Source organism: Antechinus flavipes, chromosome 1 (genome assembly GCF_016432865.1).
Source record: "Antechinus flavipes isolate AdamAnt ecotype Samford, QLD, Australia chromosome 1, AdamAnt_v2, whole genome shotgun sequence".
Lineage (NCBI taxonomy): Eukaryota > Metazoa > Chordata > Mammalia > Dasyuromorphia > Dasyuridae > Antechinus > Antechinus flavipes.
In genome coordinates this window covers 281582447-281606823 of record NC_067398.1, presented here as the reverse complement: position 1 = coordinate 281606823, position 24377 = coordinate 281582447, and positions in this window count along the sequence as shown.

Genomic DNA, 24377 nt, shown 5'->3' with positions numbered 1-24377 from the left:
AGATTATAAATAAATTAGAGGAACATAGAATAGTTTATCTCTCAGACTTGTGAAGGAGAAAGAAATTTGTGACCAAAGATGAGAGACCATTACTGATCACAAAATAGAAAATTTTGATTACATCAAATTAAAAAGCCTTTCTACAAATAAAACTAATGCAAACAAGATTAGAAGGGAAGCAACAAACTGGGAAAACATCTTCACAGTTAAAGGTTCTGATAAAGGCCTCATTTCCAAAATATATAGAGAACTGACTCAAATTTATAAGAAATCAAGCCATTCTCCAATTGATAAATGGTCAAAGGATATGAACAGACAATTTTCAGAGGATGAAATTGAAACTATTACCACTCATATGAAAGAGTGTTCCAAATCATTATTGATCAGAGAAATGCAAATTAAGACAACTCTGAGATACCACTACACACCTGTCAGATTGGCTAAGATGACAGGAAAAAATAAGGATGAATGTTGGAGGGGATGCGGGAAAACTGGGACACTAATGCATTGTTGGTGGAGTTGTGAACGAATCCAACCATTCTGGAGAGCAATCTGGAATTATGCCCAAAAAATTATCAAATTGTGCATACCCTTTGATCCAGCAGTGTTTCTATTGGGCTTATATCCCAAAGAAATACTAAAGAAGGGAAAGGGACCTGTATGTGCCAAAATGTTTGTAGCAGCCCTGTTTGTAGTGGCGAGAAACTGGAAAATGAATGGATGCCCATCAATTGGAGAATGGCTGGGTAAATTGTGGTATATGAATGTTATGGAATATTATTGTTCTGTAAGAAATGACCAGCAGGATGAATACAGAGAGGACTGGCGAGACTTACATGAACTGATGCTAAGTGAAATGAGCAGAACCAGGAGATAATTATACACTTCGACAACGATATTGTATGAGGACATATTTTGATGGAAGTGGATTTCTTTGACAAAGAGACCTAACTGAGTTTCAGTTGATAAATGACGGACAAAAGCAGCTACATCCAAAGAAAGAACACTGGGAAACGAATGTGAACTATCTGCATTTTTGTTTTTCTTCCCGGGTTATTTATACCTTCTGAATCCAATTCTCCCTATGCAACAAGAGAACTGTTCGGTTCTGCAAACATATATTGTATCTAGGATATACTGCAACATATCCAACATATAAAGGACTGCTTGCCATCTAGGGGAGGGGGTGGAGGGAGGGAGGGAAAAAAAATCAGAACAGAAACAAGTGTCAATATAAAGTAATTATTAAATAAAAATTTAAAAAAAAAAAAGAAGAAACTCTAGCACAGCTAGTCAATGTGCTTTGTAAATGAACAATCCACTCTAGATGCTTACTATGGAACTTCCAAGCCAGTATCATCATAATTCCATAGGCCCTACATTAACAGAGGTCAGTAAACTATGTAAAGTTTTTTCATCTCCTGTCTGAACAATGATGCCCTATGCAGAAGTACTAGATTACCAAAATTATTGGATGTGACCTGACTCCACTTGTTCCTCTATTGTAGCAAAAAATTAAAGCATTTTAAGCTTACTTTCCCCCTTCCTTAATCCTCTATCCAGCTGATTTATAATAGCTATTGTGTTATAACTTAGCTATTAAATAGATAGACATTTAGGTAAAAGTAATTTGAACCAATATATGTGATATGATAACTGATTCCTTGTTCAAAGCTCATTCCTATTGTCTTTGTTTGGTGCTTTTAAGCTAACTTCAACTGTACTCTCAGATGGTCCATTCCTGTCCCAGGGCTGTGTCTTCCTTTCAGTCTGTTATAGATTGAAGTTAGTTTGGGTTCAGAGGCTAATGTTATTGCTTAGGAAGAAGCATATTACAAATTGTCTACAAATCTCCTGAGTGCTTAAATCTTAAAAGGAACCACTAGAATAGGGGTTCTTAACCTTTTTGTTTGTGTTATGTTCCTCTTAAAACTTCTGGTAAGAGCAGTGCTATTGCTAGGCTTATATCTCAAAGTTTATTGAGATTATCTGTTTTTAATCAAAGAGGCTCTGCTCTCTTGGTATGTGGCTTCTTCATTTATATCGCTATTTTGAGAGGGACCTCAACTATGCTTCACTTCATTTATGATTCATTCTGGGGAGCCCAGCCAAGATGGCAGAGAGCAGACACAACTTTCTGTAACCTCCTTTGACCTTCTCTCAAACCAATAGGTTAAGCTTCTAAACTGGTTTTGAAGTGACAGAACTTATAAATATGTAGAGTACAACACATTTCCAGAAGAATATACCTTGGAAGAACTTCAGAACAGGTTTGTTTCAAATGGATAGGGGGGGAGCAGACAGTCTGCCAAGCCCAGACTGCAACACAGGGAGCCTGGGGCAAAGAGCTGGGGCAGGATGAAGAATCTTCTGTGAACCTCTTAGGCTGCTCTGTTCTTGTTGCAATTAGGTGGTTTAGGCAGATTTGCTACAAAAGGCAAAAAGAAAAACTGAGTCCCAGAGGAACATGGCCAAGATTACCCAGCACCAGAAGTCAATCAGCAGAACTGCCTTAGGGCAGACTAAAGCAGCTGTCACTCCTTTGTTAATAGCAGACCTCAATCCTTAACAAAAGGAGCAAAAAAACAAACAAAAAGAACTCTCACCATAGACAATTTTTATGGAAAGAGAGAAGAATAAGTCTCAAATCCTGAGGTTCCTAAAGGCAAATCAACTCCAGATGAAGCCTCAAAGACAGATATGAGCTGGTCCCATTTCACAAGGCTTTCATTTCAAAAACGATCATAAAAGAGGGTTGAAAGAAAAATGGAGAAAGGAAATGAGATCTTTGCAAGAGGATATGAAAAAAAAACAGAAATTATCTGAAGAAAACTTTTAAAAATAGATTTGATGAAATGGGGAAAGCATATAACTCCTTAGAAAATAGATATAAAAAAGATACCAATTTGTTAAAAAAACAGAATTTGTGAAATGGGAAAAAAAATGCAATGAACAAAACAATCAAATTAGCCAAATGCCAAAGGAGCAAACAAACAAATAAAAAGGTAACAGATGGAAATACACTAAAAATTAGAATAGAAGAAATGGAAATGAATGACTCAATAAGACTTTAAGAATCAGTCAAACAAAACTCCCCAAAAATGAAAAAAAAAAAAAAAAAGAAGAAGAAGAAGAAAATATTAAATACCTCCTAGGAAAAAACAATTGACTTGGAAAATAGATTTAGGGAAATCATAAAGGAAAATTGCCCTGATGTCCTAGAATCAGAAGGTAAAATAGCTATCAAAAGAATTCACGGATCACCTCCTAAAAGAGAGTTCAAAATGAAAATTGTATGGTTCTTTGATTTTCTGGAGGTCTTGGGGCAGCCTTCATTTCAGTTGAGTAATTACCACAAGAATAGCCAGATGTTAAAGTCCAAAAGTCTTTATTGTCTCCTCCATCTGGTGCTCAGCTGGCTTTCTCATGGCCTTCAGAGGGCAGTTGGTTTCAGTGGAGAAAATGCAGGAGGACAGGCCAGTCATAACAAGGCTGATGAAGATGGAAATGAATCTCTCTCTCCTTAGCTCCAAGAGCTTGAGCTCCTGCCTCTAGTCCTCTTGTTCTCTCTGGCTCTGTCTCTGGCTCGGACCCTGGCTTATATGCTCTACACTGAGTATAAACCAGGAGTCTTCAAATTTTTTAAATAGGGGGCCAGTTCACTGTCTCTCAGACTGTTGAAGGACCGGACTATAATAAAAACAAAAACTTTGTTTTGTGGGCCTTTAAATAAAGAAACTTCATAGACCTGGGTGAGGGGGATAAACATCCTCAGCTGCTGCATCTGGCCCACGGGCCATAATTTGAGGACCCCTGGATAAACCGATCATTATATCACTAGGAAACCATTATTTGTTGTAAGATTAAATCAGTCATACTGAACTTAGAGAACTGTTAAGCACCATGCTAAACAAGATAACCATTGTCTTTAAGAATCCTTGTTTCAGAGTTCTGGCCCATAACAGAAAACTCCAAGGAATATCATGTCAAACTTTCAGAACTATTAGACTAAGGGATAAATATTACAAGCAGCCAGAAAGGAACAAATTAAACACTGAGGAGCCACAATCTGGATTATCCAGAACCTAGCTGCTTCCACCTTAAAGGATTGAAGAGATTGGAATCTGATATTCCAAAAGGCAAAGAAACTTAGATTACAGACAAGAATAAGCTATCCAACTAAAATTAGCATTATCTTTCAGGGAAGAAGATGGACATTCAATAATACATGCGAATTTCATCTATTTCTAATGAAAAGACTAGAACTGGACAAAACCTTTGATCTCCAAACACAGAACTCAAGAGAAGCATAAAAAGGTAAAAAGGAAAGAAATCTGATGCTAAGTGAAATGATCAGAACCAGGAGATCATTATATACCTCAACAATGATACTGTTTGAGGATGTATTCTGATGGAAGCGGATCTCTTTGATAAAGAGAGCTAATTCAGTTTCAATTGATTAAGTATGGACAGAAGCAGCTACACCCAAAGAAAGAACCCTGGGAAATGAATATAAACTGCTTGCATTTTTGTTTTTCTTCCCAGGTTATTTATACCTTCTGAATCCAATTCTCCTTGTGCAACAAGAAAACTGTTCAGTTCTGCACACATATATTGTATCTAGGATATACTGTAACCTATTCACCATGTAAAGGACTGCTTGCCATCTGGGAGAGGGGATGGAGGGAAGGAGGGGAAAAATCGGAACAGAAGTGAGTGCAAAGGATAATGCTGTAAAAAATTACCCTGGTATGGGTTCTGTCAATAAAAAGTTATTTTTAAAAAAAGTATGCATACAAAAAAAAAAGAGAGAGAACTATATTTCTTTTATGGATATTATTAGAGAGTTTGATGTAATTTGATTTTATTGTTCTATTAAAAACACTAGAAGTGGAAAGGGGATTGTAGTGGAAAAAGACAAAAAAGGAAGTAAAATAAGGGAAATTACATCTCACGAAGAGGCAAAGACCTATTATAATTAAGGGAAAGAAGGGAGGGGGATGAACATTGTGTGACTCTTACTCTGATGAGACTTGATTCAAAGAGAAAATATCAGACATGTTTGGTTTCACAGAGAAACTTGTCTAGTGTTTGACAAGCCCAAAGATTCTAGCTTTTGGGACAAGAATTTGCTATTGGACAAAAACTGCTGGGAAAAATGGAAACTAGGATGGCAAAAACCCACACCTAACATCATATACCAAGATAAGGTCAAAATGGGTTCATGATCTAGACAAAAAGAATGATATTATAAATAAATTAGAAGAACATAGGATAGTTTACCTCTCAGATCTATGGAGAAGGAAGGAATTTGTGACCAAAGAAGAACTGGAACTCATACCTGAACACCAAATGGATAATTATGATTATATTAAGCTAAAAAGTTTTGTATAAACAAAACTAGTGCAGACAAGCTTAGAAGGGAAGCAATAAATTGTAAAAAAAAAAAAATTTTTTTTTTACATTCAAAGGTTCTGATAGGGGCCTCATTTCTAAAATATATGGAATATTGACTCAAATTTACAAGAATTCAAGCCATTCTTCAACTGATAAATGGTCAAAGAACATGAACAGACAATTTTCAAATGAAGAAATTAAAACCATTTCTAGTCATATGAAAAAGTGCTCTAAATCTAAGTGCACTAAATGAAAAAAGTGATCAGAGAAACATAAATTTAGACAACTCTGAGATACTACTATACACATTTCAAATTGGCTAAGATGACAGGAAAAAATAATGACAAATGTTGGAGGGGATGTGGGAAAACTAGTGGAATTGTGAAAGTATCCAGCCATTCTGGAGAGCAATTTGGAACTATGCTCAAAAAGTTATCAAACTATGTACACCCTTTGATCCAACAGTGTTTCTACTGGCCTAAGTGAGATCTTAAAGGAGGGAAAGGGATCCACAAATGCAAAAATATTTGTGGCAGCCCTTTTCATAGTGGCAAGAAAGTGGATGCCCATCAGTTGGAGAATGGCTGAATAAGTTATGATATATGAATGTTATGGAATATTTTTGTTTTATAAGAAACAATCAACAGGATGATTTCAGAGAGGCCCAGAGAGACTTACATGAACTGATGCTAAGTGAAATGAGCAGAACCAGGATATCATTGTACACCTGGCAAAAACAATATCATCTGACAATCAATTCTGATGGACATGACTCTTTCCAACAATGAGATGATTGAGGCCAGTTTCAATGATCTTATGATGAAGAGAGCCATCTACACCCAGAGAGAGGAATGTGAGAACTGAGTGTGGATCACAACATAACATTCTCACTCTTTTTGTTGTTGTTTGCTTCCATTTTGGTTTTTTTATTAATTTTCTTTCCTTTTTGATCTTATTTTTCTTGGGCAGTAAGATAATTGCATAAATATGTTTACATATTTTGGATTTAACATATATTTTAATATGTATACTATATATTGGATTGCTTGCCATCTAGAGGAGAGTGTGAGGGATATAGAAGACCCTTACCCAAAGTGATCCAGAGATCACTCAGTAAAAAGCAGAAAAGTTATTTATTAATCAATTCTCATGAAAATGAGCAATTCTACTATGAGGAGGGAAAGAGAGAAAGCTCACAGTAGAAGAGCTAAAGATTTAGGAAAGATATACAGTTTTTTTTAGGTTTGGTTATAAAGGATTACATCATAGGTTGGGGACCACTGAGAAATAGGTGCCTTCTCTCCTAATTGCATTTTAAACATTGGTACCAAAGTCAGATAAGAACAGAATGCTTTGTTTCCCTGGTTCCGAGAGGAATCATCAGTCAGACCTTCAAACTTCAGATTACTGAGCTGACAGCAGTTAATAATCTAAATATTGATAACATTGAACAAGGATAAATGTCATCATTTCTGGTTAAGTAAATATATCTAGTTTTAAGTAAGTATTGGCTTGCACATAACGTACTTATGGAGGTCACAGAGACGTAGAAATAATAAAAAATACAGAAAAATAATTTAAATATCCCTGTAAGTTCTTCACCTTATCTCTTTCTATTCCATACAAGGGAATAGGGGAAGGAGAGGAAAATTTGAAATGCAAGGCTATGAAAGGGTCAGTGTCGAAAATATATCCATGCATATGTTTTGAAAATAAAAAGCTTTAATAAAAAAATTAATGATTCATTCTGGAACTTTTTCTCCTTCCCTTTCCTCCTACTTTCCAACTGTTCTTTGCATAGATCTCATCAGAATATAAGTTCCTTTTGGGCAAGGTTTATCTTGTTTATACTTGTTTTTTTTTTTTCTTTATTAGCTTAGTGTCAAATACATAGTAAAACCCTATATCATGCTTTTTCCTCTCTCTATCTTTCTGTCCCTCTTCTTCTCTCACTTTCTCTCTTATCTCACAAGAACATTTTTATCTGTCAGCTCATAAGAATATATCTTTTATGTGTAGTTTTAAAGGGTTATTAGTTGCTAGGTGGTACAGTGGATAGAACACAAGACTTTGAATCAAGGATACTTCAGTTCAAATAAGCCTCAGACACTTATTAACTGTGTGACTCTGAGTAAATCATTTAATTTCTCTCTGATACTCTGTCTCTTTACCTGTAAAATGTGTCAATAGTACTTATCTCACAGGTTTAATGTGATAATAAAGTATTTGTCAAGTACTTTGCAAAACTTAATGTATTATATAAATCTCACTATTTTTATTATTAATGTAGCCCACCTGACAATTCACTAGTAAAGAATTCATTCACATTCGCAGAATGTCCTCACTTTTCATCCATCTACTCATATATCCTTGGAAGGTAGGGAGACAAAGCGATAGAATCTAAATCTATGATTTCCCTGGTATGGAGAACTCTCAGGTGAGAAAATCCCTTTACTAATGCAGTTTGTTATTAATAAATCTTTGTAATCTTAGAGAATTGTATAGTGCATTAAAAAGCTATGTGTCCAGAGTCACACAGTCTATATGCCTCAGTGGTGAGATTTGAATTCAAATATTCCTTTTTTTAAGATTGGCTATCTATTCACTATGCCATGCTGCCTTTTGTACAAGTGTTATAATCCTCATTTTACAGATGAGGAAATGAGAGTGAAGAATCTTGACTATTACCACATGGTTAATATGTATCAAAGGTGGAATTCATAAACAAAGTGAGAATTCCTAACTCCAAATCTTAGATCCTATCCACAACAGCATGCTGAACCAGAATAATTAAAACTGTGACTCAAATGTATATTCTGTACAACAGAATAGAGGAGGGTATTATTTGCTTCTGTATGAAAGTGTTTTGGAAAACTAAGCCGCTGATAAATAGTCACTTCCTTTTGGAATTAAATTCAGGAAATCTAAATTAATTCCAGATGAAAACTAGCATATGTAACTAATAGATCCCTGTCTGGATTTAGATTGAATTGAAGTAAAATAACAGTTCCAAAGATTATGGCAAAATGAGTTTCTAATTAGAGCACTTGTGAAAAGGTTTTAGATGTAGCTTTCCCTGCTTAAGTGTCTGTAAATCCACTGTTAGAATATAATTGTTTTCAATTGGGCCAAGAATTTCACATTTTAAATAGTTTTTAAGTATTCTTTTTAGTTGAGTCAAAATGGATGATGGAGCTATAAACGAATTCATAGCTCAAAATCACTGGAAGTGTTCTTTATTTCCAACCAAGCATTTGGAGCCAGGTTTTGTGCAAATGGCTCACTTTACATGTACCCTGGGAAAGTACATATTGCTAAAGAAAGAACTGTACTATTAAAGCTCAATTTTAGGGTTCAGAAATAGTTGATGACTTTGACTTGATCCTCATTTATCATAATCAGGATAGCAGAGTAGTTGATCTCTGGGACAAGAAAGAATCAGCTAGTGTCAACAGTTATATCAAATGCATAAATATGTCTCCCAATAAAGAGTAGGCCTGTACTTTTGGATTAGTATGCAGAATGGCCCACTGTAGTATTATAGTAGATATAAGATCTCTTTGTGAGAAAGATGGCTCTTGGAAAATCTGTTTATCTAATGACCTTCCTAATTAAATCCAATCCAACAAATGTTATTAAGTCTTTACAATGTGAAACACTGTCCTAGGTTTGAGGAATAGAAAAATACAGTGAAAAACAATTCCTGACTTCATGGAGTTTACATTCCATAAAGTAGATACAAGTACAAACAAGTCAGTCAATCAGCCAGTCAATCAATCAACAAGTATTTAATATGTGCCAGGCATTTTGTTAAATATTGAAGATATAAAGACCAAAAACAATCCCATTCCCCCAAAATCATAGATATTATTAAAGAAAACAATATATAAATAACTGAGCCCATACCAAATATATAGAGGTAATCTGAAAGACAAAATATGGGAGCTGGTAGCTCCAGGAAACTCATCCAGCAAAAGACATAATTTGATCTGAGTCTTTAAAAAGCCAGAAAAACTAAGGGAAAGGAGAAGGGAACAAGCATTTATATGGATCCTAGTCTGTGCTAGGCACTATGCTAAGCTCTCTTTTTTTTACAAATATTATCTCATTTAATCTTCACAAAAACCCTACAATATGGGTACTACTGTTATCGCCTTTTAGAGTTGAGTAAATTGCTATAGAGCTAATTTATTAGAGCTAATAAGTATCTAAGTCCAAATTTAACCTCACGCCTGCTTCCCAAACTAAGAAGTGAAAGGTAGAAGGAAGCATTCCAGACATAAAGGATAATTCATATTAAAAACATGCTATGTCCAAAATATTGCAAAATATTGCAATGAACCTCTTTACATTCTTTTCTGGCTTTCCTTCCTAATTTTTTTCTCTGAAATTTTCTTAAAAGATACTCTAATAAACCATTTCTCCTTTTTGCATATATTACTACTTTTATGAAATAAAAATAAATATAAATGATGGTAAAAATATACAGGCCTATATGAAGAAATTTTTTTTAAGTTATTTAATCTGTGTTAAGGACAGATTATAGAAACAATAACAGACTTAGTGAAGAGATTATAGAAAATCATCCCCAGGATAATACACCAAGACCAAGTAGGATTTGTACCAGGAATGCAAGGATGGTTCAATGTTAGGAAAACTATTAGCATAACTGACTTTATCAATAACCAAATTAACAAAAATCATATGATTATCTCAATAGATGCAGAAAAAGCATTTGATAAAATCTAACACCCATTCCTACTAAAAACACTAGAAAGTATAGAAATAAATTGACTTTTACTTAAAAGTCAATAGCATCTATTTAAAACTATCAGCAAGCATCATATGTAATGGGGATAATCTGGAACCATTCCCAATAAGATCAGGGGTGAAACAAGGTTGCTCACTATTACCATTATTATTCAATATTGTATTAGAAGTGTTAGCTTTGGCAATAAGAGAAGAAAAAGAGATTAAGGAATTAGAGTAGGTAATGAAGAAACCAAATTATCACTCTTTGTAGATACTTAGAAAATCCTAGATAATTAAAAAACTATTAGAAATAATCTACAACTTTAACAAAGTTGCAGGATACAAAATAAATGCATATAAATCATTAGCATTTTTATATATCACTGACAAAATCCAACAGCAAGAGATACAAAGAGAAATTCCCTTAAAATAACTATTGAATGGATAAAATATTTGAGAATCTCTCTAGGGAGGGTCAGGAACTATATGAGCAAAATTACAAAATACTTTCCACGCAAAGAAAGTTAGATCTGAGTAACTGGAAAAATATCAAGTGCTTTTGGATAGGTCGAGCAAATATAATAAAGATGACAACACTATCTAACTAATCTATTAGTTAGTGCTATACCAATCAAACTTCCAAGAAACTGTTTTACTGACCTAGAAAAAATAACAGCAAAACTCATCTAGAAGAAAAAAAGGTCAAGAATTTGAAAGGAATTAATGAAGAGAAAAGCAAATGGAGGTGGCCTAGTTGTGCCAGATCTAAAATTATAAAGCAGCGGTCATCAAAACCATTTGGTACTGCCTCAGAAATAGAGTAGTCAATTAGTGGAATAGGAATAGTCAATGACTTTAGCAATCTAGTATTTGACAAACCCAAAGATACCAGGTTTTGGAATAAGAATTCACTATTTATCTTGTGCAGCAAGATAATTATATAAATGTATAGACATATATTGGATTTAACATATATTGGACTACCTGCCATTTAGGGGAGGGGATGGGGAAAGGAGGGGATAATTTGGAACAGAAAGCTTTGCAAGGGTCAATGTTGAAAAATTACCCATGCATATGTTTTATAAATAAAAAGAAACAATAACAGACTATGTTAAAATAGTTGTTTAAATATAGCATATCAAATGCATAGGATGTAGTCAAAGTAAAAAAAGGCAAATCTACCATATGATCTGTCTCCCAAGAAATAATAAAAGAGGGAGAAGGACCCACATGTGCAAAAATGTTTGAGCAGTTCTTTTTGTGGTGGCAAAGAATTACTAAATAAGAAGAGGCCCATCATTTGTGGAATGATGAATAAGTTATGGTATATGGAAGTAATAGAATATTATTTTTCTATAAAAAATGAAGAACAAGCTGATTTTGGAAAGGCCCGGAAAGATCTGCACAAATTGATGCTGAGGAAAACAAGCAGAACCAGGAATACATTGTACATAGTAGCAGCCAGATTGTGCAATGATCAACTTGTAAAGACCATGTTCTTCTCAGTGGTTCAGTTATCCAAGGCAATCCCAATAAACTTTGAATGGAAAACACCATCTACTCCAGAGAGAAAATTATGGACACTGAATGTAAATCGATAACAAATTGTGTTCATTTTTCCCCCTTATTCTTCTGTTTCCTTTTCTCTTATGATTTTTCCCTTTTATTTGCATTTTTCTCTCCCAACATGATCCACAAGGAAATGTGTTTTTTAAAAAAAAAATTTTTAAGGCAAACCTGTATCCCTGAATGCTAATTAAGAGAGACAAAAATGGAAATTTAATGAATAGATATTTTAATGAAAGAAATTAGAAAATGAATAAATATACCAAATATAAGTCAAAATAATTAAATTATTTAAAGGTAGAAACTTTTTCAAAATGAATAGCTAAGTAACTTTGCAAGGAATTATTTTAAAATATCAATAATTTTAGAAAATTTAATTTGAAAAGGATATAGAATAATCAACTAACCAAAATTTAAAAATAAGAAAGATTATAATTTCTAAAATTATTAGAAAATTATTCATCAATAAAGATAAAATAACTTAAGGGATAGGTTACTATTTACAAAAAAGTTAATACTGAAATATACTTTAATGGATTTGTGATTTCATCAATTTGAATAATGTCTAATATTGTAATCACATCATACATATTTTTGTTATTGTTTAGTTGTGTCTCTTTGTGACTTTATTTGGGGTTTTCTCAGCAAAAATACTGGAGTGATTTAATAGTTCCTTCTTTAGGCCATTTTACAAATGAGAGAACTGAGGTAAACAGGGTTAAATGACTTGCCCAGGGTCTCACAATTAGGAAGGGTCCAGATTTGTACTCAGGTCTTCCTGGCTCTAGACCTAACACTCTACCTACTGTGCCACCTAGCTACACAAAATACACACACACACACACACACACACACACACACACACACAGAGGCACACATTCTTTATTTTGTTTGCCTTTTGTTCTCTGCAAGGATTCCTCCCATCATATTGGGAACATGCTGGGAGATCAGGGCTTTTTAAGATTTTTTCCACTTGTGATTCCTTTTCAACTGAGAAATCGTACATGCCAAGTATGTATGTATAGTGAGTGCAAAATGTCCATAATGTACATTTAAAATCAAGACTGTAGTGAAGCTATGTGGTGCAACACAGGCAATCACTGCCAGAAACACCTTAAATTTTATGATTTTGAATTTATTTTTGGTCATTGTGGACAGAAACTTTTTACTATTACCAAAATTTTATTAACCCCCACATTTAGTTACACAATTCCATATCAGGTCATGACCCATCATTTTAAGAAGTTTTGCCTTAGATCTCTTTATACTATGTGGCTAAAAATGGGATATAGAGATTAAACATTTATTTTTTCTTATTCTTACTACATAACTGTCCTAGCTCTTTTTTCATCTTAAGTAACTATGTGATGATCTCATTGCCTGACTCTCTGAATTTTACCACTATGATTCCACATACTGATCTACACCACTTCAGCTTCTTTTTCCCCCATTGGAATACAAGCTTTTTGTGGGCAGAGATTGTCTTTTTTCTTTAACTTGTATTTGTATTCCCAACCTTTGGCAGGGGACTTGGCATTTAATAAATGCTTAATAAATGTACATATGCTCGATTTACCTTTCCTATAGGGAATCTCTGTTCCATTTGGACTCAGAAGGATGTTTCCCATGACAGCAATGAATAACTTTGACAAACCAATATTTTCATGTCATATATTCTTAGGATTCTTACAAAGTACTAAGTCAGTGGAATTGATGAGATGATTCTCTAATTTACATGTACTTAGCACTTACTATAATTTCACAAGATTCACACCTTTAAGAGAGCATACATAGGGAGAAGCTCTCAGAGCCAAAGAACAGGAGCCCACCAGAAGCTCATTTGGAACCTCAGCCAGGATTTAGTCTGGGATATTCACAAGCCAGAGAAGGCAGCTTAAGCTCTTGGAACCAAGACTACAGAAGGCCTCTAAGAAAAACTAGCTAAGCCCCAACTGAAGGAGATAAAATTATGAAGGAGACAATAAAGGATTTGGACTTTAACTCCTGGCTGCATTGGGGGTGATTATTCTGAACTGAAACGAAGGTTGCTCCCAGAAGCCCCCCAAGAAACCTGCTCCCAAAGAACATCATATTTTAGAGAAGAACATTACAATATATCATATTTAATATGAAAAATCAAGAGGATAGATAAATGATCTCTGTAGTTGCATCCACCAAGGGATCTTGTATGTATTTTTTGCTTCTTTTTAATTAATTTACTTATTTATTCATATTCATCTATGAACATTATGAATATTTATTATTTCTTCCTTCCACTATCCCCTCCCCACTAAAAAAAAATTATATTATATCTATATTAAATTAAAATTTTAAAACACCAATATTAAAAAGAAAGAAAACTCAACAAATATTCATAGTGCAACAAAAAAATGCAAGCATTATAAATGTCTTAAAATATATGTCTCATTCTTTAAGTTCATCATCATCTCTCTGGTAGAAGGTTGATGACTTGTTTCATTTTCAGTTCAACAGATTGAAATCCTCTGGGTTATTGAGCAAACTTTTAAAGTTGTTTTTGTTTTATAAGATTGTCTTCAATTGTTCTCCTACTTCTGTTCACTTCATTTTGCATGAGTTTAGACAGGTCTTTCTGATTTAGTATGAAAGTATTCACTTTTTTTCTTTTTTTTGTATGTGTAATCTTTTAGAATGTTAACTAATAATATATGGGAGACAACTTGTTGGAACAATATGTTTAGGTCTGTATCTTTCTCTACAAAATCAAATGCATTTTCACAATTGTTGTTCAGGCCTCCTTCAAGCCCAGACCTATGAAAGCCATCCCAAAATCAAGGTGGCCGCTCAAAATGCACAACTTGCAACACTCATTCTGATGTTTATTTTACTTGTCCAAACAAAACATGCTCTAACAATATGTGATGTGAGTATGCACAGATCATTTGAAAATGACTCACACATTGCCCACTAGTCATTCCCTATTCACTGGGACATTTGTCCACAATTTGTCACACCACCAGAAATATATGAGATGAAAGGAATATTTTCTAAGTAGTGCAAATGACTCCTAGATCAGTATCCCAGTTGTAGAATTTCTCTGCAGCCTGTTATGCTACTGTTTAACTTCTCTTCTATTTTTATCTGATTCAGGTCCCAATTTGTAAGTATTGTTAGCTCCATGTTTGATATCTCTACTGTAAACTACTATAATGTTGTCTCTCTCAGGTTCAGGCTTATTATTATTTGATTATACAAACATCAACTAGACACCTACTATTTGAGAACAGACACTATTAACTACTATGGAGTAAACAAGAATGAATCAAATGCAACCACTGCCCTCAAGATTTTCCCTGATGCAATGAATAATCATTATGATTAATAATCAAGATATATAATAGATAACACTTTTTAAAAGTGATTAAATCTATATCTACATATAAAGCTATAAAACAATTAGCAAATTAGTAGGTGATCAATTTTACCAAAACAATTCAACCAATTTTGCCTGTTAACACAGATGAAATGCCATTTGTATTAAGCCTAACTCCACTTCTGTGCTATCAAAACTAGTTAATATTTTTTTTTATATATGAAGAACAAAATCCCACTAGTTTGCATTGATTTGGTGCCTTGTTTACTGCATGGTTCTATGCAAACATCATTTCACTAAATCCTTGAATTGGAAGCTGGAAGTAGCCTTCAAAATCTGCCCTTTCATTATATAGATGAAGAAACTGAGTCCTTACAATAGTCCTGTTAGGTACGTAGTATAACTTAATTTCATAATCATTTTATGTATGAAGAGAAGTGATTTGCCCAAACTCATATGGCGAATGTGGAGCCAGGATAATGTGTTGGAGTCTTTTGATCTACTATCTTATGTCCTTTTGCATCAGAGATGGAGGAGACCTGAGATGGCAATGAATAGCATATAAATGTTTTCCTTCCTAGAGATTATCATCAAGTGCGTTATTTTAGCTGTTCATACAGATTTGTAAATATTTCAAAACTTTTGACCTCTTTCTCCTCTAGGTATCTGATTTTTGGAATGCTTTGTGATTACTCCTCTAAGTGCTTCCAAACCCTGAGTAAACATATATTCCATATAAATTACTTAACTAACTTTACAAAATAAGCATCAATTCTCTCTTTGCTTTGACTCTGCTAACCAGACTGTGTATTTTAACTGTTTTACATTATACTGAATTGTTCATCAACACCTGAGAAATAACTGAGATTTACAATGAACATATGTATGATGTGTGTTTTTAAATTTAAAATTTCACCATTCACCAAAAATATCACATTGATAAGTAACTTCAAGATCAATGATTAAAGAAAACATATTTATAATGGTGTGCACTGATATGGCCTCTTTCATCACATGTTTCTTATAACTTTCCATATAAATTCTTATATTACTTGACTTTTATTAAATAGGTCAAATATAGTACAAAGCAAACAGACACTAATGAATCCATTTCACATTATTGAGAATGCCCAAACAGCCAAGACAGATATTTTCATATTTAGCTAGCTAGAAATAGAAACATATTCAATTTGGCCATGAGTTATTATTAATGTGCTGTACATTTCAAACACTTTGCTTTTTGTGGCATATTATCAATGTGCAGTGAAGAATTAGAATCCTATACTCAGAAATGTAAGCTGCATAAAAATTTTTTTCATCTCTATTTTTGTTGATGTTCTGGTGCTATTTCTGCTCTTTGCACTTGCTTATACGTCTAGAAGAATTCTTTCATTTATTCCCTTCAATGTTGACAATAAATCATTGGTGTTAGATATAAGTCATTCAGAAGAGAGATTCCCTGGTCTGCCATTAATTCATCTCAGAAAAAAAAATAATAGTAAAGAGAAAGCTAAAATGAAAACAGACCTGACAGACTGAAGTTTGGCAGTCTAAAAGCACATTCATCCAAAACAAATTTTGGCACAGTAACAGCTGATTTTAAAGCTTTCAGAGTCATTTTCAAATTTAAAGAAATATTTTCTTCATAGGAAAATTGTATTGTGTTTAACAATAAATAATATTTTGTATGAACTAAAACCGTCTATATTGGTTTTCCGGTTGGCAAATAATTCTTGATGGTAGGATATGGACAAAGAAGGGAATATTTTTATAGAGATGAAACAAGATAAAGATGAAATCAAAGAGAGTCTTTAAAAGAAAAAATCATCATAAAAGGACAACCTACAGCCTAAGGGACATGGTGAATGTCTAATAATAAGTGTATGAACACTGGAAAATTTTAAAAGTGAGTTTTACAGTATTTTTACATGTATTTTTATGACATTTTTAGGTGAAAATCCTTTTTTCTTTTTAATCTTCCTCCTACCTCTTTCCAAGTACCCATTGAGAAAGCAAGGAAAAAAATCTCACTTACAAACATGTAGTCAAGCAATATATCACACCCTATTGATCAAGAAATTGTTTTAAGTACAATCCTTAAAGGCCTGCTTTCACAAAATTATCTGTTCTTCCCTTATTTCCATTCTCACCTCCACTCCACAAATATCTATCTATGTTACCTTATTGATCTTATTCCTGAAGAAAGTGAAATCTAAATCTAGGAGGGAATTATTTCTACTCATTATACCCCAGAAATAATTCTGAATTTGACTTTATTTTTATTCTTGGAAGCTTGGAGGGAATCATTTCTACTCATTATACCCCAGAAATAATTCTGAATTTGACTTTATTTTTATTCTTGGAAGCTCTCAGGAAATATCCAAATGACTCCTTTGGTTTTCTCAGATAGTCACAAAATTATGATAGGTAACTCAGTGGATGGTACCCTGGTCCTGAATTTAGTAGGACTTGAGTTCAAATTTGGTCTTAAGACAGTTACTACTTGTCTAATTTGGGGTAATCATTTAACCTTTGTTTGCCTTAATCCACTGGAGAAGAAAATGGCAAATCACTCTAGTATCTTTTTGCCAAAAAACAACAAAACAAACAAAATATGGAAAGTATCAGTGTGCCATGGACCATGGATACATGAAGAGTTGGACTTGACTAAATAACAATAATTACAAGTGGCATACTTAGCAATTTCCACTTAACCTTGCATTTTCTTTCTGTATTAGGTAATATAAGGATTTTTTTTTTTGCATTAAGTTCAATTAAAAAGCAAGAATTTATTAGCAACTTAGCATGTGCAAGACAAACAGATGGGAAATTGAATGGTTGCCCATCAACTGTGGAATGATTGAATAAGTTATGGTATATAAATGTAATGGAATATTATTATTGTATAAGAAATAATGAGCAGGCTGACTTCAGAAAAGCCTAGAAAAAACTACATGAACCAATGCTGAGTGAAGTGAGCAGAAGCAAAACGTGGAAAATGCTATCTACATCCAGAAAGAGAGCTATGAACTGAATGTAGATTGAAGCATAGTATTTGGATGTTTCTATTTTGTTGCTAGTTTGCTTGTTTTTTTTTCTTCCTACTATTTTTTTCTTTTGATCTGATCATCTTTCACAACATGACAAATATGGAAATATGTTTTTAAAATTGCACATATTTAACCTATATCAGATTGCTTGCTTCTTGGGGAAAAGGAAAGTTAGGGAAAGAGGGAGAAAAATTTGGAACACAAAGTTTTACAAAAATGAATGTTGAAAATTATCTTTACATGTATTTGGAAAAATAAAATACTACGGGAAGTAAAAATAAAAAGATAGAGGCACTTGTTTTACAATAAACAGAGAACTAGCTTCTGAGTCAAGGAGACCTCCTTATTTCTGAAACATATTACCTGTGTCCTTCAAATTCTCATTCTTTCAGGCAACTTTCTAAAGCTAGAAGTTTATGAAGAAGCTAATAATCAGCAATATTGAAAGAATTTTCTCACTTGGAGAAATTAATCTTCACATGAATGAAACCATAGGTCCATCTCTCTTCCCCAATTAAAAGAAAAGGAGTAAAGTTTTAAATTAAGCACTGGAAAATGCAAATACAAGAAAAGAAATAGTCCTGGCATTGAAGACAAATAATTTTCCTGAGAGAGTAACAGAGTAAACAGAATAAAAAGTAATTTCAGGATTTATATTATTGATGTAATACTTGGTCCTTCTTGTGGCTTGTATAGCACATTTACAAGTGAATGGTTGAAATAAGAATAATATTCTCATTTATATACTTTAAGTTTGCTTATATAATACTTTAGGCTTAGGTTAACATTTGTACATGTTAATTCATTTGCTCTATTATTATTTTCATATAGTTATAGAAACTGAGCTAGATATGCCTATGATCACTTAGGTTCTACAATCAAATTGGTAATAACAGAGTCAAAATTTGAATTATTCCAAATATAGTATTTTTGTAATGGTTGCCTCAAAATCATCTTGTTGTTGACTTTAAAATAACACAAGTTTTTTGGAGAAACTTGTGCATATATTAAACCTGCTAGAATATAATTTGTAAAAATGCCTTTGAAATAAACTGGCATGATTTTTTTCAAATATTCACTTCTTCCCCGAGAATTCATAAACTTCTTTTTTTTTTTCTTTTTTTTTTAATTTAATTTTATTTAATAATAACTTTGTATTGACAGAATCCATGCCAGGATAATTTTTACACAGCATTATCCCTTGAAATCACTTATGTTTCATTTTTCCCCTCCCTCCCTCCTCCCCCCCCCCCAAGATGGCAAGCAGTCCTATATATGTTAATTATGTTGCAGTATATCCTAGATACAATACACATTTGCAGAACCGAACAGTTCTCCCGCTGCACAGGGAGAATTGGATTCAGAAGGTAAAAATAACTCAGGAAGAAAATCAAAAATCAAATAGTTCACATTCATTTCCCAGTATTCCTTCTTTGGGTGTAGCTGTTTCTGTCTATCATTTATCCAATGAAACTCAGTTAGTCTCTTTGTCAGAGAAATCCACTTCCATCAGAATACATCCTCATACAATATTGTTGTCGAAGTGTATAATGATCTCCTGGTTCTGGTCATCTCACTTAGCATCAGTCCATGTAGGTCTCTCCAAGCCTCTCTGTATTCATCCTGCTGGTCATTCCTTACAGAGCAATAATATTCCATAACATTCATATACCACAATTTACCCAGCCATTCTCCAATTGATGGGCATCCGTTCATTTTCCAGTTTCTAGCCACTACAAACAGGGCTGCTACAAACATTTTGGCACATACAGGTCCCTTTCCCTTTTTTAGTATCTCTTTGGGGTATAAGCCCAATAGAAACACTGCTGGATCAAAGGGTATGCACAGTTTGATAACTTTTTGGGCATAATTCCAGATTGCTCTCCAGAATGGCTGGATTCGTTCACAACTCCACCAACAATGCATCAGTGTCCCCGTTTTCCCGCATCCCCTCCAACATTCATCATTATTTTTTCCTGTCATCTTAGCCAATCTGACAGGTGTGTAGTGATATCTTAGAGTTGTCTTAATTTGCATTTCTCTGATCAATAGTGATTTGGAACACTCTTTCATGTGAGTGGTAATAGTTTCAATTTCTTCATCTGAAAATTGTCTGTTCATATCCTTTGACCATTTATCAATTGGAGAATGGCTTGATTTTTTATAAATTTGAGTCAGTTCTCTATATATTTTGGAAATGAGGCCTTTATCAGAACCTTTAATTGTAAAGATGTTTTCCCAGTTTGTTGCTTCCCTACTAATCTTGTTTGCATTCATTCTGTTTGTACAAAGGCTTTTTAATTTGATATAATCAAAATTTTCTATTTTGTGATCAGTAATGGTCTCTAGTTCATCTTTGGTCACAAATTTCTTTCTCCTCCACAAGTCTGAGAGATAAACTATCCTATGTTCCTCTAATTTATTTATAATCTCGTTCTTTATGCCTAGGTCATGGACCCATTTTGATCTTATCTTGGTATGTGGTGTTAAGTGTGGGTCCTTGCCTAATTTCTGCCATACTAATTTCCAGTTATCCCAGCAGTTTTTATCAAATAATGAAATCTTATCCCAAAATTTAGAATCTTTGGGTTTGTCAAACACTAGATTGCTATAGTTGACTATTCTGTCTTGTGAACCTAACCTTTTCCACTGATCAACTAATCTATTTCTAAGCCAATACCAAATGGTTTTGGTGACTGCTGCTTTATAATATAATTTTAGATCAGGTACAGCTAGGCCACCTTCATTTGATTTTTTTTTCATTAATTCCCTTGAGATTCTCGACTTTTTATTATTCCATATGAATTTTGTTGTTATTTTTTCTAGATCAATAAAATATTTTCTTGGAAGTCTGATTGGTATAGCACTAAATAAGTAGATTAGTTTAGGGAGTATTGTCATCTTTATTATATTTGCTCGGCCTATCCAAGAGCACTTAATATTTTTCCAATGATTTAAGTCTTACTTTATTTGTGTGAAAACTTTTTTGTAATTTTGCTAATATAATTCCTGACTTTCCTTTGGTAGGTAGATTCCCAAATATTTTATGCTATCAACAGTTATTTTGAATGGAATTTCTCTTTGTATCTCTTGCTCTTGGATTTTGTTAGTGGTGTATAAGAATGCTGAGGATTTATGGGGATTTATTTTGTATCCTGCTACTTTGCTAAAATTATGAATTATTTCTAATAGCTTTTTAGTAGAATCTCTGGAGTTTTCTAGGTATACCATCATATCATCTGCAAGGAGTGATAGTTTGGTTTCCTCATTGCCTACTCTAATTCCTTTAATCTCTTTCTTGACTCTTATTGCAGAGGCTAGTGTTTCTAATACAATATTGAATAATAATGGTGATAGTGGGCAACCTTGTTTCACTCCAGATCTTACTGGGAAAGGTTCCAGTTTTTCCCCATTGCATATGATGCTTACTGAAGGTTTAAAATATATGCCCCTAACTATTTTAAGGAAAAGTCCTTTTATTCCTATGCTCTCAAGTGTTTTTATTAGAAATGGCTGTTGGATTTTATCAAATGCTTTTTCTGCATCTATTGAGATGATCATATGGTTTTTGTTTGGTTGGTTGTTGATATAGTCAATTATGTTAATAGTTTTCCTAATATTGAACCAGCCCTGCATTCCTGGTATAAATCCTACTTGGTCATAGTGTATTATCCTGGGGATGATTTTCTGTAATCTTTTTGCTAATATTTTATTTAAGATTTTAGCATCAATATTCATTAGGGAGATTGGTCTATAATTTTCTTTCTCTGTTTTCAGCCTACCTGGTTTAGGTATCAGTACCATATCTGTGTCATAAAAGGAGTTTGGTAGGACTCCTTCAATCCCTACTTCTTCAAATAGTTTATTTAGCATTGGAGTTAATTGCTCTTTAAATGTTTGATAGAATTCAGATGTAAATCCATCTGGTCCTGGGGTTTTTTTCTTAGGGAGTTGATTAATAGTTTGTTCTATTTCTTTTTCTGAGATAGGAGTGTTTAGGATATTTACTTCTTCCTCTGTTAGTTTAGGCAAGTTATATTTTTGGAGGTATTCTTCTATTTCATTTAAGTTGTCAAATTTATTGGCGTAAAGTTGGGCAAAGTAACTCCTAATTATTGCTCTAATTTCCTCTTCGTTAGTGGTGAGTTCTCCCTTTTCATTTTTAAGACTAACAATTTGATTTTCCTCTTTCCTTTTTTTAATCAGATTTACTAAGGGTTTGTCTATTTTGTTGGTTTTTTCATAGAACCAACTCTTAGTTTTATTAATTAATTCAATAGTTTTTTTACTTTCAATTTTATTGATCTCTCCTTTTATTTTCTGAATTTCAAGTTTAGTGTTTGATTGGGGGTTTTTAATTTGTTCCTTTTCTAGCATTTTTAGTTGCAAGCCCAATTCATTGACCTTCTCTTTCTCTATTTTATACAAATAGGCCTCTAGAGATATGAGATTTCCCCTTATTACCGCTTTGGCTGCATCCCATACATTTTGGTATGATGTCTCATTATTATCATTTTCTTGGATGAAGTTATTAATTATGTCTATAATTTGCTGTTTCACCCAATCATTCTTTAGTATGAGATTATTTAGTTTCCAATTATTTTTTGGTCTACTTTCCCCTGGCTTTTTATTGAATGTAATTTTCAATGCATCGTGGTCTGAAAAGGATGCATTCACTATTTCTGCCTTACTGCATTTGAGTTTGAGGTTTTTATGTCCTAATATATGGTCAATTTTTGTATAAGTTCCATGAACTGCTGAAAAGAAGGTGTACTCCTTTCTGTCCCCATTACATTTTATCCAGAGATCTATCATATCTAATTTTTCTAGTATTCTATTTATCTCTTTGACTTCTTTCTTATTTATTTTGTGGTTTGATTTATCTAATTCTGAGAGTGCAAGGTTGAGATCTCCCACTATTATAGTTTTACTGTCTATTTCTTCTTGCAGCTCTCTTAATTTCTCTTTTAAGAATTTAGATGCTACACTACTTGGTGCATATATGTTTAATATAGATACTTCTTCATTATTCATTCTACCCTTTAGCAAGATATAGTGCCCTTCCTTATCTCTTTTGATTAGATCGATTTTTGCTTTAGCTTGATCCGAGATCAGGATGGCTACCCCTGCTTTTTTGGCTTCACCTGAAGCATAGTAGGTTTTGCTCCAACCTTTTACCTTTAACCTGCATGTATCACCCCGCTTCAGGGGTGTTTCCTGTAAACAACATATTGTAGGATTCTGGCTTTTGATCCATTCTGCTAACCGTTTCCTCTTTATAGAGGAGTTTACCCCGTTCACATTTATGGTTAAAATGACCAATTCTGTATTACTTGCCATCTTGTTAACCCCGGTTTATGCTATTCTCCCTTCTTACTCCCTTACCCCCCTTCCCAGTATTAAGCTTGTGAGCACCACTTGCTTCTCGCAGCCCTCCCTTTTTTAGTATCCCTCCCCCCCTTAGATTTCCCCCCCCTAACTTACCCCTTTCCCTCCCAGTTACCGTATTCCCTTCCACTTAGCTTATTCCTTCCCGTTTCACTTTTCCCTTCTCACTTTTCAATGAGGTGGGAGAAGTTTCACCATAGATTGAATATGTCTAAAATTCTTCTCTTAATGCCAATTTTGAAAGCAGTAAAATACTCACTATATTCATCCCTCTCCATTCTTTCTCTCAGATATACTAGGTTTTCTTTGCCTCTTCATGAAATGTAGTACCCCCACTTTCCCTTTTTTCTGGTACAATGTCCTTTCCACATCTAGTTTCTAGAACAAGGTATACATGTTTTCTTTATACATCTTTATAGCCGAAATATAGATCCCAAGATTAATCTTTACCTTTTTAGATTTCTCTTGAGTTCTGTGCTTGTAGATCAATTTTTTTGTTAAGATCTGGCTTTTTCATCAGAAATAGATGAAATTCGCTTATTTCGTTGAATGTCCATCTTCTTCCCTGGAAAAAGATGCTCAATCTCGCTGGGTAAGTTATTTTTGGTTGCATACCAAGTTCCTTAGCCTTTTGGAATATCATATTCCAGGCCCTTCGATCCTTTAATGTGGATGCTGCCAGATCCTGGGTGATCCTTATTGTGGCTCCTTGATATTTGAATTGGGTTTTTCTAGCCGTTTGCAGTATTTTTTCCTTCGCCTGAGGGTTCTGGCATTTGGCCACTATATTCCTTGGTGTTTTGATTTTAGGATCCCTTTCAGTAGGGGATCGATGAATTCTTTCAATGTCTATTTTACCTTCTGTTTCTATG